The sequence below is a fragment of the Chrysemys picta genome, chromosome 5 (assembly GCF_011386835.1).
Source record: "Chrysemys picta bellii isolate R12L10 chromosome 5, ASM1138683v2, whole genome shotgun sequence".
In the NCBI taxonomy this organism is placed as follows: Eukaryota; Metazoa; Chordata; order Testudines; family Emydidae; genus Chrysemys; species Chrysemys picta.
Window position 1 is genome coordinate 68,000,016 of NC_088795.1, and position 19,482 is coordinate 68,019,497.

Sequence of the window (19,482 nt, forward strand, 5' to 3'; positions counted from 1 at the left end):
ATTATTAGTTCATAAAGTGCACCAGGGATGCTGGAACAATTGTTATAGTAGGGGTGCTGAGCGCTATTGAACCAAACTGGAAAGACGGTATATAATGGAAACCACTTCAATCCAGGGAGTGCTGCAGCAACCCCAGCACTCCTAGTTCCAGCACCTATGCAGTGCACTAGATTTCTTTGGGAAGAAAGGTGTTATATGAACACACAAACATATTACAGTGCTCAGTGGCGCCATTCAGATGGTCTCTCCTAAAAATCAGTCACCACTTTTCACTTGGAAACAAAAACACTTGGCAGATTTTAAATTGCTCATCAGTAAACTAGAAAGACAAGGTGGGTGAGGTAATATCTTTTACTGGACCAACGTCTTTTCGTGAAAGAGGAGCTTTTTAGCGCTACACAGAGCTCTTCTTCAGGTCTTGGAAAGGTACTCCGAGCTTCACGGCTAACACAAGATGGAAAAATTGTTTTGCATAAATAGTTAGCACATACTGTAAGGGACCATTCCAGATAATGTGGCCTATTAACACCTCTGCAGTCAGAGAACAAAAGGAGGGGGTTAGTGGATGACAGTGTTGTCATAAGCCATAAATCCAGTGTGTCTGTTCAGTCCATGATTTTTATTTTCTAGCAGCATTATGAATTTAACCTCCCAGACTCATCCTTCGAAAGTATTGTGCAGGTTTCCTTTGAGGATGAGGACTGATAGGTGAGATACAGAACGATGGCTTTGTAAAAAGGTGTTCACCCACAGGTGATGTGGTGTTTTTCATCTTTTATCATTTTCCTCTGTGAGTTTATTCAAGAGCATAGTGATTGGTTTCACTCATTCAGTTATTATTGGGGCATTTAGATCATGGATGAGGTACACCACATGTTGTGATAGGCATGTGTAAGACCCATGGATCTTAAAAGGTGGGCTGTGTGTGTGTGTGGGGGGGGGGGGGTGATTATTATAACAGTGGATGTGTCTCTCCAGGTTTTGCATCTGTTCTTGCAGGGTCCAGTGCTGCTTTCAGTTGGTATTACCTCACCCACCTTGACTCTAATATCTTAGGACCAACACGTCTATGACTACACTGCACATTAATAAACTCTCACATGATTATCAACAAGTGATAATGTTCTGTTATCTGTCAATAAGTGACCACTAATTGCTAATAACTAGAGGGACCAGATGTCCCGATGTTATAGGTCTTTTTCTTATATAGGCTCCTATTACACACACACACAGGATTTTTCCACACTTTCTGTCTGGTCACTCTACTAATAACCAAGGCTCAAATTCACAGAAGTATTTAGGTTCTTAAAACCGAGATGTAGGTAGCTAAAATCTCAATTTTAGACTCCATTACCATTCATAGAACCCCTGCTTGGCTGCTGCTAAACCTCTAGGCAGCAAAATTCACTCAACATCTTATTTTCAGGATAAAATTTCCCTGGGTACTTCAGTTTCTGCCTCTGAGCATATGCACTGCTGCCTCACTCTAGGCATCCGGATGCTTATCTCTCATATAAGCTCTGGTACAATCCACAACCTGGGGGGAAATAAGTAGATGAGAGCCTCTCTTACTCGCAGGGCCACATCCAGTAGGGTTCTCAGATCAGGCCCCCTTCAAAAATCGGGAGGCTGGCAGTGCCCACCATATAACTTTTAGCCAGTGGTTAGAGCGCTGACCCTGGATGTGGGAAACCCAAGTTCAATTTCCCGCTCTGACTGACAGGGAGAAAGGATTTGAACAGGAGTTTCAGAAAAGTGCTCTCTACTACTGAGCAATGTGATATTTTGTTGTTGGGCTCCCTCAATCTCTCATGTTGAAGTTGTCCCACTTTGGATAAATGAAATAATCACTAGAGCAGGGGAACTGGACTCTGGGTCTCCCACCTTCCAGGGAAGTACCCTACCCACTGGGTTAGAGAGTCATTCTCACTCACCCCCTCTGGCCCAATGAGTGCATAGATATTTATACACAGTGGAACGGTGGAGGAAAGACTGATGGAGCCCCCCCTCCGTCAAAATATCCTATAGACTGGTGGTTAGGGCACTCAGTTTCAAATCCCTCCTCCTCTTTAAGCAGAGAGAACACCGGTCTCCCACATCCCAGATGAGTGCTCTAACCCGTGTACTAAAAGTTGAAGGTGGGCAACAGAACCACAACCACCTCCCCCTCCCCACTTGTATGGCGTTAAGCCAGCACCTGACTCATTCTCCCAATTAACAAACACACGTGCCTAAGCCACTTCACTCCAGAAGAGGGGCTCCCAGCTATTTATCACAAGCAGAGACAGGTGCCTCTCTCATCAACATCTCCCATTGGGTAACTTGAGCAGCTCCCTGCCTAGCATGCTGACTTTTGTGGATTACATTCTCGGGTGCCTCTCTCTCCCCACGCATTGTGTAAGTATCCTGGAAACTTACTCTGACTGTGGATCCCAATGATTTTCTAGGTTCCTAAAAGTTAAGCATTGCAACACTAACCAAATGCATCCCTGTATTCACACCCTACACACTATTGTAATAATCTTCGTACAATATGTGCGTTGTAGGTAGCATTTGAAAACAACTCACTGGTCAGTAATATCATGCTGAAATATATGTAGCAACATTATATGTAAAGCTATAAACAAGATGAAATTAGGTCAGAAATTAGTTTATCCAGACTTTAGGTAAACCAGTTTCTCAAAGAAAGGACAAGCTGATACCTCTAACCAGGTATCAAAGTTGACAGGAAATCACCTGTCAAGTGACCATTCTTTGGCAAAAAGAGGTGGGGGAGGGAGGAGCAGGAACAAAATGTATCTACATTTTAGCAAACAGCATGGAACTTTTTTTCCACGATGAGACTCCTTGTCTCCAGCCGCACAGAAGGAATTAACTTTATTTAGGGGTAATCCTCAGAAAAATTCATTTCAAAGGGGGACTGGTCTATAAAGTGAGGGGCAAAACCACCCCAAGCTATCTCTCCCTATCAAGCTCTCTTTCAGCTCAGATGACAAAAGAAATAGCTTTGGACGCTGGGAGCCAATCCTGGCCTGAGAATTTGGTCAGCAGTGTTACTGGGAACAGATGGTAAAGAATTTCACCTTGAACCAAGTTCTAGTACTAGGCAGTGTTTTTATCTTTATTTCTCTTGTAACCATTTCTGATTTTAATGCCTTTACTTGTACTCAAAACCTCTCTTTACAGTTAAACTTGTTTTATTCTTTAATCAAAACTAATCCAGTTTTATGAATTTGGTTAACATTTAAAGTCACAAACCACTGGATATTAAGTATCAGAGGGGTAGCTGTGTTTGTCTTTTTTACAGATCCAGACTAAGAGTCCTGTGGCACCTTATAAACAGACATATTGGAGCATAAGATTTCGTGGGTGAATACTCACTTTGTCAGATGCGACGACGAAGTGGGTATTCACCCACGAAAGCTTATGCTCCAATACGTCTGTTAGTCTATAAGGTGCCACAGGACTCTTTGTTGCATTGGATATTGTTCCCTCACAGGGCCAATGGACCTAAAATATCTGAAGTGTCCAGGAGAGGGCTGGACAGTGCAGAATACACATTTGGGGGGAAACTCGGGACTGGGACTGTGTTGGGATCACCCTGCAAGTGGTAACCAAGGCTATTGGAAGCTAGAGTGAGATTCGAGTGTGCCGGCAGGCTGCAGCTATGCACAACACTCAAGGTGTGACATGCATGTGGTTTGGCTGTTTGTGAGGGGCCCAGGTTAGGAGCTACAACAGCAAAGGATCGCGAAGCACCCCAGGTTGCAGGACAAGAGTGACAACCCTTCACTGGTCTGAATTGCACCCCAGAATGTCAAACACATGTCCCCCTTTGTGGATCCAGGCTTGGGTCTCTATGGATATTGAGCTGACCACCCCTACAGGCAAGTATTTACTTACGTACCACATAAATTTAACATTGTGCAAAATTTGTAAGAAAGGAAGGCAATTAAGTATTTACACTTAATAATGGAATCCATGTCATTTTGTGTTCCATTCTGGAAAACTATTAAACATTAACTGAACATAGATTATAAATATGATCATTATTTCTCAGTTGGATTATATACATCCCTGTTGTCAGTACTGCACAAATTAAAAAGCTTCTCAGTCAAAATACAACTCCTAATAAGACTATGTAATAAAAGAGGTTTTAAAATCCCACAAAACGTATAAAAAGCAACAGAGGGTCCTGTGGCACCTTTAAGACTAACAGAAGTATTGGGAGCATAAGCTTTCAATCAGGGAGAGTGAGGTGCTCTGCTAGCAGTTGAGGTGTGAACGTCAAGGGAGGAGAAACTGCTTCTGTAGTTGGATAGCCATTCACAGTCTTTGTTTAATCCTGATCTGATGGTGTCAAATTTGCAAATGAACTGAAGCTCAGCAGTTTCTCTTTGGAGTCTGGTCCATCTTGTATCCTCTTGAGTAGAGAGGATAAATAGACAAGTCAAATATCAGGAATGGCAATATACAAAAACCTGTAGGAGAACACTTCAACCTCCCTGGCCACACAATAGCAGATGTAAAGGTAGCCATCTTACAGCAAAAACACCTTCAGGACCAGACTCCAAAGAGAAAGTGCTGAGCTTCAGTTCATTTGCAAATTTGACACCATCAGATCAGGATTAAACAAAGACTGTGAATGGCTAGCCAACTACAGAAGCAGTTTGATTGAACTAACCTCGCTATCTCCATACTGATTTATACCTGCCTCTGGAGATTTCCATTACTTGCATCTGAAGAAGTGAGGTTCTTACCCACAAAAGCTTATGCTCCCAATACTTCTGTTAGTCTTAAAGGTGCCACAGGACCCTGTGTTGCTTTTTACAGATTCAGACTAACACGGCTACCCCTCTGATACTTGAAAAAAAATGTATACTTTGTAATGTTTTCAGTATAGTATGATACATAAACATTCAACTCACCTCTAGCGGCCAAATTGTGTCCTGACTTATTCAGAGTTTGGTCCGGTTAATATGCTATACTTCACAACACATTTTCAGTGAGATGTGAGAATTTAGATGCATGTGTGTTTCATTAGTATTAAAATGTATCCCTATGGTCCAACTTCAATGCTGGTTCCCTGTCAAAGACTATGGGAGAAAGTAACAAGATATTCAAGGTCGGTTGGTAGCACTGCTATTATTAAAGTTGCCTGACACTTCCCATAAGACCCTGTTTCCAGTTGCTTACAACTTTGCCAAATTAAACAGATTGGACTGAAATTGTGTGTGATGGATATTGGACTCAGAATTGATTTTTTTTTAATTTATTTCAGCCAAAATGGTTCTGTGGACTCAGACAAAAAGGTTAGGGGAAAATACATTGTTTTGCCCATGTGAAAACATTCCAGTAACCTTTTCTTTGATAAGCACTAGCACCCCAATGCTTTGGAGCAGAGACTTGTAATTTGGCAAGGCACTGGCATTTGTCAGTGATGTGCCTTTTGCCATCCCTGTGAAAATCCAGTGATATTTGTCCAAATCTTTTTTTAAAGATCACATATGACTCAGACTCCGTCGAGACTTGCTACAGCATCAAAGTTAAAGTGTGAAGATTCCATCCACACTGGGCATTCTCCAGCTGTGGGTTGATGAGAATTTTCCTTGAAATTGCTGCCCTAGGCTACTAAGGTCTGGGCTGAGACCAGGTTCATGCCAATGCATGACCAAAGAGCCTGTCTCTCTTGTGCTCTCAAAGAGAGGAAGAAACCGCCTGATTCAGATGCAGAATGGACAAGAGCTGGACCTCAGGGAACAGCAAGAGGACTAGACTGGGGAAAGAAGCCTAGGGAGAGAACTGGAACGTCAAGATAAGAGAGGAAGTCAGAGCTAGGGGTCATAAAGAGACCGAGATTTGGTGAGGAGCAATGGAGAGAGAGAGAGAGAGAGAGAGAGAGACTCTGAGACTGAATTCATGGGGTAGGAGGGAAAGGAGAGTGATCTGACATGGGGCTGTGAAATAGGAGGGAGAACTGAGACTGGCTGATCAAAGAGACCAGGACAAGAAAGTGGGGGGGGTTAAGCGTGACACACATTGGACAAGGAGTCCATGGAGGAAGACTGGGACAGGGAACATTGTAGGGGGTGGGAAGACGGATTGCAAGCATGCGAGGGCAGAGAAGGAATGGGGGGTGATGGGGAGGAAGACTGGGACTGGTATAAGGAGTTGTGGAGGGTGGGGGAGTCCATGGAGAAAGACTGGGATTTGAAACCTGGGGACTGGGACAGATGAGGTGAAGAGAATGGGACAGGATAAGGAGCCAGGGCTGGGAAGAGATAGGACTAGCACAGGTTGGAGGGAATCTAGTTTGGGAGAGGAGCAGTCAGAGGAATCTGTGCCCACTAGAGCAGCCTCCCCTCCAGAGCTTAAAATGGAACCCAAGATTCCTGCATCTTCCCATTCCTCTGCTGTCAGTAAATGCACACCACTGGCAAAGACTTCCACCCCCCATAGGTGCGGGAACTAGGGGCGTGGGGTACTGGCAGGGCCAGCGCAACCCATTAGGCGACCTAGGCGGTTGCCTAGGGCACTAACGTTTGGGGGGGGCGGCGACCGCGGTGGCTGGATCTTCCACCACCTCTGTCAGGGGCGGGACCTTCCGCCGCCTCTATTGGGGGCGGCGCTCCTAGGTACTGGCCACCGGCCTCCCACACGCGCAGCTGCTGGCCTCAGCTGGGGGGGTGGATGGGGTAAGGGGTCTGGCTTTCAGCACCTCCACTATTAAAAAAAGTGTTCCAGCATCACTGCACCCCCCTCTAACACTGTACGTAAAGGTTCCAATGCCGAAAGGACTGCATGTGACAGCACACCAGTGAAACAGGGAATGCTGGGAGTAAGGCTGGAAGCAACCCAGCCACATGGGACAGAGCAGTGCCAAAGATTTGTTAGAGTTCCACTTGTTCAACTTAAACTGCATTCTGCTTCACTCTGTGAATGGTGGTGGTCTAAGCTGTAAGTTCTCTGCACTACACCAGCTGGCAGTGTGAGCCATGGAACTGTCTGAAGCTGCCCTAGATTTTGTGGATACAAATGTAGCTGAGCAACTGACCCAGTTGGAAAGAGGAGCTCCAGCAGCACACAGAGCTGGCTATGCAGTAGGACAACAGCAGCAAGAAAGTGAAACTGTTACTTTACCTTAGCGGGGAACAAAGGAGAAAGGGCTGCAGCACTCTGAAGCTCACCACTGCCTTGAGCCTCACAGCAATCCTAGGAATCCTGGCCTTCCACACCCATAGTGAGATGTATTTACTGTGGGAGACAGAATGACCAGGTAAAGGAGAAGTGCCTCACACTAGGACATCGCTGCAAGGAATGTGGCAAGTTAAACCACTTTAGCAGAGTGTGCAAGAGCAGAGAATGAATCTTTCTGGGACCTGTCAGACATGTACAAGAGGGGGAGGGCATGTTAGACAGCAGTAATGACTTCATGATGCTCCTTCAGTCCTAGAGCATATCAAATTCAGATTGTCGGGACAGGAAAGCAACCAGGGACAATACCAACTTCCGTGAATGCAATAATGTTAATAGGGAAATGTGCAATTTCAGCTGGCTAGCTGGGCCTCCTGCAGTGAGATTCCTTGGGGTAAATTGGACTCTGCCACACCCATGACAAAAAGCAGGCATGCACCAATATTATACAATGAGAGCATAGTGCAGCCCAGAGGAAAATGTGACCTCATAGTAACTAAACTGAAAAACAACAGACTGTACCAACTGAAGTTTGTGGTGGTGGATGATAAGCACCAAAGACCCCTCTTGGGGAATACAGCCATACAAGTCAGGGATCTGATCAGGATAGAATGCAAAAAGGGGGAGTCCCATAGACAGTTGAAACAGTGGAACCTGTGTGCTTACAACAAAGTAAAATTCCATTTGCACTGTGTAATCCAGTATACAAGAAGCTCAAAAGTCTGCAGAGTGGGGGGGGTATCATAACACCTACAGAGACCAGTACAGCTTGAGTAAGCAGCATGGTGATGGTAAAAAAAGCAATTAGCCACGTTATTCATCGGCATAGACTCAAAACTTCTGAAGCAAGTATTGAAAAGATGCTATTATCAGCTGCTCACAATTGAGGACCTCTTGCCAGAACTTTACCACGCTAGAATCTTTACAGTCTGCTAGGTAAGGAATGGGTTTTGGAACATAAACCTGAATAAAGAGTCCGGCATGCTGACAATCGTTGCAACTCCATTTGGTCGCTACAGATAGATGTGTAGGCTGATGGGTATAAGCCCAGCATCAGAGGTGTTCCAGAGAAGACTCACCAGAGTGCTAGAAGGACTGCCTGGGGTGAAAATAATTGCAAATATCATCCTCATTGTAGGTGAAAGGAGCAATGATGTAAAATCTGAAGGAGACCATGAAAGAAAGCTCCAAGCTTTTCTACAGCAATGCAGGGACAAGAATAACTCAGCCCAGAAAAAAATGCAACTCAGACAGCATGAAGTGACATACATTGGATAACCGCTAGTAGCGGAACCCATATATCAGCTCACAAGGAAGAGTGGGACTGGGCAGGTTCTCAACAGCAAGCATCTGACATGCTAAAACAAATTATAATGGATGCCCCTGTCCTGAAGCACTACAAGACAGGAGAGCCACTGAAACTCCAGTGTAATGCACTGGGGAAAGGATTGGGTGTAGCACTTTTGCAGGAGCAGCTGGTCACTTATACCAGCAGTGCCCTGTAACACTGAACAGGGGTACACCCATTTGCTCAACTTAACCTGCATTCGTTTTTTCTCTTTGCGAATGAAACTGTTAATCTGATGTCAGACTGCTGTGAGCACCAATCAAGCCCCAAGTTAGCTGTCCAAGACTCAGAGCAAAACGAGAACTCGGGAATTTGTTTCCTAATCCTGTGGTTAGATTCCACCCCTCCCCCCACCCTCCTGCTTTCAATAGAGTATTTAATATTGATAAATATGCCTACAAAGACTACTGATACTGGATGTCTAACATGACATGCCTTTTTCTAGCACTTGATTTTCACAACAGGCTGAGCACTCAACCTTTGTATTCCAAATTTGAAACATCTTGAAAGGGGCTTTATTTTCAAATGTGTCAGTCACTTTAAATCTTAACCTTCCTCTTTGCAACGCTATTCTATGAGGGGGAAAACATTCTACTTGTTCTAAGGAGGTGTTTCTGTAACAAAAATGTCTATCCATTAGCTAAATGAGGCAAGTGCTTACTGGGCTATGTTCAACACCAGTAGTTATTAGGAGACTGAATATATTTAGAGCCAAATTCAGTAACTGTATACTGGTCAGGGGGAAAACAAAAAACAAAAACATACTGCACTAAAGATCTTAAGAATGGAGAAGTCTGTTACCATAGTAGTGCTCTTCCTGACATTTCTGCATCTTTCTATTCATGAGTAACAATTCTTTGTTAGGCAGCAATATGCTATGCACGCTTTGATCATACTATGCTCCTTCCCGGTCTTTCCTTAAAATAAGTGTTTTGACAAAGTTTCAAAGTACAGGATATATATAAATATATATAGGCCATTGACTTAAACCCACTGATTTCATACAAACCAAGATTTGGGGGTGGGAGGGATGAGTCAGTGACATCTTAAGTAGGCCATCGCTGATGCTAAGAGAGACAGTCTCTTGAATTTAACTGTATAAAATGTTAGTGATTCATGCTCTGTCTTCTTTCCAATTCTCCAACCTCTAACAATTTGTCATGACTTAATACTGACTTTACACTGATGACAGTCTTTTTGACAACTAGACAAAAAACACTTGGCATTTAAAAATATATTACTACATTGTGAATAATTAGCTCTCTGTGCTTTCTGTCTCCTTTTTAATTTATCTACTGACTGGGGTGTCAGAACTTGAGAGCTAAAGATACATTTTTTTTAAAAATCTCTTAGCGGCATTTAAATGATGATGCATTAGCAAAACGTTCTAAAGTAGTGATAGAAATCTTAATTTGATCAACACTTTATATTTAGATGCCCTTTCAATACAATATATCATTTGTTTTTTTAATCTGTTCCAATTTATCTCAAAAGCCACTTAAATTTAGTTTTCCAATAATAAAGGGGGTTCATTTTTCTGACACTAACATGACTCTGCGGAGACAAATGGCATTAAGGTGCTATTTGAAAGCAGTGACTATGAATTTTATCAGGCTTTTAACAGCTACAATGTTCAAAATACAAATCAATTTGCTGACGTGGATACACTATTTTGTTAAGGTATTAGTGTTCCTAATTGCATGGCAATGCTCAATATATCTGGGAACAAATGTGGACTGCTATGTGGGAGTAAGACAGAATTAGAAGCACAAGAATAAAAGTAAAAAAAAATGTCAAGTTATCTGGGATTCAAATCTTTCTTAAATGCTTCCTACAACTCACTCTTTCCTAGTTCAATACTTCTAAGGTAAAATAACTTATAATAGATGTGGTATGACTAAATTCGTAACTAAACTGAGACATGTCCCTTGAAATAAGAGGTGATCCTAAAGTATCAGGGATGTGGAATATCACTCAGAGCCATGACCTCATGTTTTCAGGATCTGAGTAAAAAAATAGTTCATTTATTAGTTTGCAAACAATGCAACACCTTTCCAGTGCAAGTTACGTAAAACTGATATTAGCCAATATGTTTGTACTGTTTTACGGTACAACAGAAAACTTATCCAATATTCAGTTAAACCACACTGAAATACAGGTTCTACTTGTAAGACACAAAACAGTGAAAAATTACGATTCTTATAGTGGTATGCATTTAGTGTTCCTTTCCCCAGCAATCTTATGTACTTCATAGAATGTCTTACAGTGCACTTATAGGCATTCCTCTAGCATCAGGAAATATGCCATGTTTTTTTCCTTAGTTTCCCAAAAGTAGACAATTTTGTCAGTTCCTCTAACTCTTCGTTAGTCAATGTTTCTGCAATTTCTTCCAACCAATTTCTGGGTTGACGAAGCCATCACCACCTAGTTGCCTGGCCACCTGAACAATGCGTTTCACTTAGTTACTGGCCAGGAAACCCTTAAAATCATTCACACATTCTTTCCATAGGTTTCGCCGACATGCATTGACTGTTTCAGGCTTGATTGCATCCATTGTCTGTTTAATATAAGTGATGTAATCTGCAACGTTGAAGGACTTCCAACACTCCATCACATTAAGATTGGGATCAGCATCCATAGTGCTATGTACCAGAGAGAACGTGAGCCTCGTGTACATGGCCTTGAAACAGCGAATCACGCTTTGGTCGAGAGGTTGGAGGATGGATGTGGTATGGGGGGGGGGGAGAAGAGAAAGATGACAAACATCGTTATGTGCAAACCGGTGTGCCGCAGAGTGGCCAGGAGCATTGCCTATGATCAGCAACACTTTAAAGTCAAGTCCTTTCTCCTCAAGGTACCGCTTGACCCCTGGAATGAAACACTTGTGGAACTAATCCAGAAATAATACTGCTGTCACCCAAGCCTTTTTATTTGATTGCCAGAACACAGGCAGGAGATTTTTGTTCTTGCCTTTTAGGGCACAGGGATTTGCAGGCCTGTAGAGCAAGCCCGGCTTTAGTAAATGCCCAGGCGCATTGCCACAAAACACAGTCACACGGTCTTTAGCTGCTTTGAAGCCAGGGGCTTGTCTTTCTGATTTCGAAATGTAAGTGTGGTTGGGCATTTTTTTTTTCAGAAGAGCCCAGTCTCGTCAGCATTAAAAACGTGTTCCAGAAGATAGAAGAAAAGGGCTATGATTTTCTTTAATTGTTTGGGGTAGGCTTTTACTGCCTCTTCATCGGCAGATGCAGCTTCACTAGTGCAGTAGTCTGCACATTTTTGAGGTTGAAGTGGTTCCTAAAACTGTTAAGCCAACCTTGGCTGGCTTTGAATTCCTTCTCATCAGAAGGCTGTCCCCCTTTGGCAGGAGGTTTGAACAGCGCGTAGAGGCTAAGAACCTTTTCTCGCAACGTATTGCCATCGATAGGCACACATTTACGGTTCATGTCTTCCAGCCATAAGTTTAATGCCTTTTCAGTCTTCACTAAAGACTTATCACGCACCTCGCTCAACACCTTAGCAGTTATTGGAGCACTTGATGCCACGGCTTGACAAATATCTCTCTTTCTCAAATCTTGATGGCACGGATGGTAGATTTGTTGTGGCCATATTTATGCGCCACGTTGGAGACTGACATACCGTCTCTCAATAAGTCCAACACAGCCAGTTTTTCCTCCAGCATTGGAACAGATCGCTGTTTCTTCAGTTGAGCACCAGATGAAGTAGTTGGCTTGCATTTAGGAGCCATGTTGTAAAAAAAATATGCATCTTTAAACACTAGAATCACATTCAGCGCGGTGAGATGCTCAAACTATGAGAGGCACATAGGAAACAAGACCGACTGTGGGTACAGCAGATTCACATCTCCCATCTCACGCTCACTCTGGGGCATACGCTCATTGAACACATATAGTTGAATTTGTGTAAGTTAAATGCACGTATGATGTGACTCCACTGTATTTCGTCACACAACGCATAGTCAACCTGTGGAACTCCTTGCCAGAAGATGTTGTGAAGGCCAAGAGTATTACAGCGTTCAAAAGAGAACTAGATAAGTTCATGGAGAATAGGTCCATCAATGGCTATTAGCCAGGATTGGCAGGGATAATGTCCCTAGCCTCTGTTTGCCAGAAACAGCTGATGGATCACTTGATGATTACCTGTTCTGTTTATTCCCTCTGGGGCACCTGGCATTGGTCACTGTCGGAAGACAAGATCCTAGGCTAGATGAACCTTTTGTCTGACCCAGTATGGCCGTTCTTATGTATTGTACCCTTTTACTGGGAGGCTAGAAGAATAATGTAGGTGTTTTGGATGGAACTTTTTTTTTTTTTTTTTGATTGGGTAGAGCTTGCTTAGATTTTACAAATCATTTCTATAATACAATATATAAATTCATCAGTTGCACAACACGTATTTATGAGATTACCAAAGAGGTACTTACTTTCATTTTGTATTGAATTCTACACCCCCCCCCCCCACACACACACACACCAGAATATAGAGGCCCATGGCATGAGATTTACAGTAAGACTAGCACTTTTGCCTCTTAAATTTGCTTAGGTTTTCTGATTTTGGCATTATTTGTTGCTAAAACAAGACATTTATTTCAAACACCAACACTAATCAAACCATTTTTGCAAAAGAAAATATTGTACTGTAAATGGCAAGTAACTAAGTGGTATTCCAGTTCATTAAATATTTTTTCATTCAAGAGTTTCATTTGGAGAAACCAAAAAAGTCTTCTCTTACCATATTTTCAGAAATAATGTTGGCCTTCAAGAACAACTAAAAAGGTAATTAAAATCTAACCATATTGATGGCATCATTTGAAAAAAAGAACAGGAGTACTTGTGGCACCTTAGAGACTAACAAATTTATTAGAGCATAAGCTTTCGTGGACTACAGCCCACTTCTTCGGATGCATATAGAATGGAACATATATTGAGGAGATATATATACACACATACAGAGAGCTGTCTTACCAACTCAGAGCTCTGTGTGTGTGTGTGTGTGTGTGTGTGTGTGTGTGTGTGTGTGTGTGAGATAGATATCTATATCTATATATATATATATATCTATATATATATATATATATATCTATATATATATAGATATATATATCTCTATCTATCTATCTCCTCAATATATGTTTCATTCTATATGCATCCGAAGAAGTGGGCTGTAGTCCACGAAAGCTTATGCTCTAATAAATTTGTTAGTCTCTAAGGTGCCACAAGTACTCCTGTTCTTTTTGCGGATTCAGACTAACACGGCTGCTACTCTGAAATTTGAAAAAAAGTATACTGCAGTCAAATCTAAGATGACTTTACAATAAATGCTGCTTGCTGTTTGACTCAGTCTGTAAACTAGCTTTCTATGTATGATATATCATCTTCAATGTCTTTTTATTTAACTGCATAAGGTGGATTAAAAAAAAATTAAAACCCACACTTCTAGTTTCTCACTTCAAACATTTCTTAATTAATACCTAACGCGACATCCATTACAATAATGATATGACATTCTGAATTAGGAGTTGCTTGAAAACTAATTAGTTGGTCTAGGTTACACAAGGATGATTAATTCATAATTTGCTGAGAGGTACTCCATAACAAAACTCACTTTTATTGATCAGATACCTTGGTTCTAGTTGCGTATTCTTCCTTTATCCTCGTGTACCCACAGGTGAGTAAAACTTCCACCAATTTCTGCCATTCATTTCAGTCTTGAGCAGGTCTATTCACATTTTTGAGTGTCTCAATGAATCTGGCTGCATCTTCTATTATTCTGTATAATGCTTCTCTAGGTAGCCCAACTTCTACCCTTATCATCACTTGATGTGGAAGTCATGTGGATGGCATCCTTAAAGCCTTACCACATTTGATACTTTAGGTTGGTTTGCTCTACTTTGAATTTCTGATGTTGCAAGAAAACTTTCTACTCTGAATATCCTTCAGAGGCATTTGCTTTGGAATGAGTTGGCTATCAATTTCTATTCCAGATTTCCATAGCTCTGTTCAATTAAAGGAGGACAGACATGATACCCATGTTAAAAAAAATTCAAAATTGTCAGTACCAATCATGTTACTTTTCCAAATCTTTTCAAGCTTATGAAAGTTGTTTGCTTGACATCTAACATGGTTTCGCTGTCATTGCATATCTCACTCCCTAGATGGAAAAAATAACGTATTTCCTGTAGTGTTTCTTCCTCTATTCTAATGGTTGCTTTTGGGGCACTGATAAACATATTTTGTTTTCCTCTTGTTGATGAAACAATTGAATTTGTTTTGCTGTATTGCCAAAAGCTTTTCTTCCATTAAGTGATGTGTTGAACTAAGAAGGAACAGCTCATAAGCAAAAAAAGGTCATCCAATTGTGCTTTATCATTTGTCCATACAATACCTAGGTTGCCTGCTGAGACTACTTTATGACCATGTCGTGAGTAAGAACAGCCATACTGGGTGAGACCAATGGTCCATCTAGCCCAGTATCTGGTCTTCTGACCGTGACCAATGCCAGGTGCTTCAGAGGGAATGAACAGAACAGGTAAAAATAAATATAAATATATGGAGATATACCTATCTCATAGAGCTGGAAGGGACGCCAAAAGGTCATTGAGTCCAGCCCCCTGCCTTCACTAGCAGGACCAAGTACTGATTTTGCTGCAGATCCTTAAGTGGCCCCAACAAGGATTGAACTCAAAACCCTAGGTTTATCAGGTCAATGCTCAAACCACTGAGCTATCCCTCACCCCTCATCAAGTGATCAAGTAATCCATCCCCTGCAAACCATTCCTAGCTTCTGGCAAAGAGAGGCTAGGGACACTTGAGAGCATGGTTTTGCATCCCTGTCCATCCTGGCTAATAGCCATTGATGGACCTATCCTCCATGAACTTTAGTTCTTTTTTGAAACCTGTTATAGTCTTGGTCTTCAATGACCAGTACATACAATAGCGGGGACATAATACACTTTTGCCTTATTCCAGTTGTCACTTCAGTTGCTTAATCCTAATAAATACAGTTTCCTATTGCTAAACATACACTATATTTCTCTAGCCAGTAGCATAGTAGGGGGTTTCACAAACACTCCTTTAGCTTTGGAATTGCTGGATTGTATGACTTAACATGCCCAAGGAATAAAGAACAAAAGAAAGCATAAGCAGAGACACAAAGTGGGTAATATCAAGCTTATTGTCCCTAACTCTGGCTTGAAGCCTATTAACACTTCTCCTTCCTTTGTTTTTAGTTTAAATTGGTGCTTCTACTTATTATAAACTGTCCACCTTATAAATATTTGTAAGCTATTACTAGGGACTTCTGAAAGGAAAATGTAGGACTATCCCTATTATGCCATTTATATTGCTTTAGGCTAGGAGAACTTTTTAAGCAGGAGCAGAATATTAGAAAAGTGACACCACAATACTGTCTCCCCGAAGTCAACTAGCATCTGAGTGCGTGTTGTTCAGCATGGAGTAAGGGTTACAGAATTTAAATTTAATTAATTACATCTGAGCTGTCCATTTCTTCACTGCAAACCCAGGGGGGACAGACAGATCAACGTTCACATTGAACTTCCCATCAGTACCCGATCCAGGCCAGGGAAGCTAATGATCCAACCAGCAGACCAAATTCAGTGATAAATCCTGGTCACATGCCACCTGAGGCACTTTATGCCTACGCAAAGATGAGGACTGCAAACCCAGTACCCTCAAGTTCTTAGCTCTAATGTTATTTTCCTAACATGTACAGCTTTCTCTCAAAGCTTAGCTTTTCTCTAGTTGTAACCTCTAAAGCTTCTCAGATGTTTTGCATTTTCTTTGTTAAGGTTCCATTGTCTTGTATTACAGTTTTAGCATATTCTGGGAGAAATTTAAAGGCCTGCAGCTTCCAGCATTCATTTCACAGAGGGCATCAAGCTTATCTGCATATGTTTAAAATTTGTAATCTAGATATTTTAATTTAACACTTGCAGAGTTGCCACTTCTTAATTGGGCCTAAAACAAATGAAGCACATTGTTTACATAAAGTAACAATCCCAACCTTGGAGTAAGACGTGACATTGCACTCGTTGGCTTCAACACACAAAATACAGTGTCCTCATGTTTTGAGTTAAGTGATTAATGTGGAAAAATATAATGCAGCCAGTTTTATAGGACATTTTTTACTTAATTAAAAACAATTATTCTTCTCGCACTCTTTTTGACCATGACCTGGCTCTCTTCAAAGTGTCCAAGCTTCATCCCCTGGAAGGAGCGGTGTTTAAAAAAAAGTTTTGATTCAAGACTGCGTTCTGATTGATAACCTTGTCCCTTACATTAACAATAGTTTGCTGACATATATATGTGTGATTGATGTGCCAGTGTTGACACTAAAACAAATATGAAAGACGCACCTCCACAATGTGAGCTTACAATGATTTCTATATACATTTGAATACAGCTTGAGGGCTAATGCACAGTGGCCAAATGAAATCTGGTACAGAGAAGAGTCACTGATAGAATGAAAACAGTTTCTAGCTGCATGGAAAAGTGATCTACAGAGCGCTAATGGGCCAGTTTTGCTAGTTCAAGACACTCGTTCTCACTGTATTGTACATGAACCACTATTCTCTCAGATTTAACTCTGAGCTCATTATTACCTAGACACATACATTTACTATTAATTGGCCAATATAGTTATTTCAAGAGGGGGAAAAAAAAAAAACTTCAATTGGTAGCAGAACCCAGGATGCCCAGTGATTGAGTGTGATATACCCTGGCACCACAATATTCACCACTAACATGTTATTAAGATGTGTTTTGTGCAAAGTAGGTCTTACGAGGTATTCTAAAAGTCTTGATCTGCTAGACATTAATATCTCATTGGATTGTATGTATTATTGTCATATGTGAAGTTAGGCTATGTATGTGTTACTGAAATCTGTTGTGAGGTTGAAAACACCCACAAGCAGCCTTTCAGATACATTAGTAAAAAGGTCCAACAATGTTAATGGCTTATTGAGGAAATGCACACAAAGCCAAGGATTAACCCAAGAACTGTGTACAATAGAAACCTCTCTGAGAAAGCACTACACATTGGGAACTGTTTGACCCAGGTCACAGCAAAAGAGCTTTCCAGCAAGTGGGAAGAAAGTATAAAAGGGGGACAATGACATCATGAAAGGACCTCACTGTCCCTGCAACAGCACACCTGGAAACACCTGAGGGGCAAGGACTGAACTGTAGGAATTGATCATCCCAGGCTAGAAGGACTGTGTATGAATGCCTTGGGTTTCCCAGGTTACTTGTGCCTTATGAGTCTGCCAGCCTGTTTCGCAAATTCTCACCCTGAGTGATAATTTATATCTTGCTTATCTAGTGTGTTAAACTGTGCATATCTTCCTCTACATTGAGGGAGGGGGTGGATTTCATGAGCTTACATTGCATAGTTCTCTGTCCAGTGCAAGACGATACAATTTAGGGTTTACACTCCAGAGGGGGTGCGCACTTTAGTGCCAACTCTCTTAGCCTTCCCATGCAGTGCTGATTTCAGTGTCTTTCTGCAGCTGGGTGTGTTCCTACCTGTGAGAGTGCTGGAGGCGGCATGAGTGTCTGGCCCAGTGGTACCCCAGTACATCAGGTGGCACCCTGGAGTCGGGGGTAACCCATCACAGAGTGGTCTGAAAATAAGTTTAAAAGAGCAAATCCACTCAATTATACTGTAGTGAATCACAACCCTTCATAATGGTTACTTGTCTAGACCAATTGGGAGTGCAGAAAGATAGACAACTGAGTAGTATGAATTTTTTTCAGCACAGTTTTCCCCACAGGCAATAATGCCAAAAATAAAATCCAGAGAATTATCTTCACTGTGTAACCATGAAATATTCATTTGGGATCTTAAATATTTCCATCCAAGCTCTTCCTTCTCTTCTATCACTGTGGACAACTTCACCATCCTTCCTGTCAGTGTCACCCAAACTCACAAACTGTGGGTCATCTTTGATTATGCCTTTCCTTTTATCTCTAGATGCATGCTTCCCTTAAGTCCCTCTCCTGTCACTTCTTTCCTCATCTTCTCACTCCATTCCCGCCACTACAATTCTGGCCCATACATCCTTTTGGCACCTGCTGTCACAACCACCACCATCTTCCTGCTCTCCTTCCTCCGGTCTATCCAAAACTCTGTCTCAAAGATTTTCTCCCTCCACTCACCACTGGTGTGTTCATCTCTCACACCTTTACATGTTCTCTCTCTGGTTTATATTAACTTTCCATATCGAATTCAAGCTGCTCTTCCTCTGTCAAGGCTCTGTATGAGTATTCTAACTCATTTCCCTCCACATCATCTCCTGTTCTCTTTGCGCTTTCCAAGCTTCTCTCAATTCCTTCATCTATCTCCTTCGCCATGCCTAACTTCATGCTCTCCTTCATTCTGCCACTTACATTTGAAAAACAAACAAACAGACTGTTCACTAATTTCCTTCCATCTCCTCTTTCATGATGGATTCTTGCGAATAATAAAACTTGGTGCTATGTGCTTGTTCTATTGTGCCTTTTTAGGTCAAGGATTCTTATTTACTTGGGAGTATTTAACTGTATACATAATGACAGAAGTACACAGCCCTGTACAATGGGTAAATTACTATTACTATTGTAACCACTTGTGTAAGATGTGTATGATTTAACATTTAGAGAGAGAGAGAGAGAGAGAGAGACTTTCTAAAAGTATGGGTATGTACAATAAGAGTACTTCAGGAGTGAGAAATTCAGTAAAATGTTTGATTTGGATCTAGTTTTATTTCAAATCATAAATGCCAATTAGATTTTAAACTTATTAACAAAAAGTCATTTGCAGAATGTTTGGAATATTTCAAAAGGACAATTCACGCATGTCTTAGACATACGCTGAAAATTTTTTTGCAGTAGGTATGTGTTTTATTTTCACGGTTTCATTTG

At 41.5% G+C, this 19,482-nt stretch overlaps 1 protein-coding gene across 6 annotated transcripts in view; it reads right to left on the bottom strand.

Annotated features, from left to right (window-relative positions):
- Positions 1 to 19,482, bottom strand: part of MARCHF1 (membrane associated ring-CH-type finger 1) — a 462,831-nt gene that overhangs the window by 378,160 nt on the left and 65,189 nt on the right. For 2 of the 6 annotated variants that reach the window (XM_065596511.1, XM_065596508.1), the window contains exon 2: positions 7,141 to 7,254. The exons of the other annotated variants lie outside the window; for them this stretch is intronic. The gene's annotated coding sequence lies outside the window, so the exon portion shown is untranslated. The remainder of the gene's footprint in view (positions 1 to 7,140; positions 7,255 to 19,482) is intronic. 6 annotated transcript variants of the gene reach the window in all.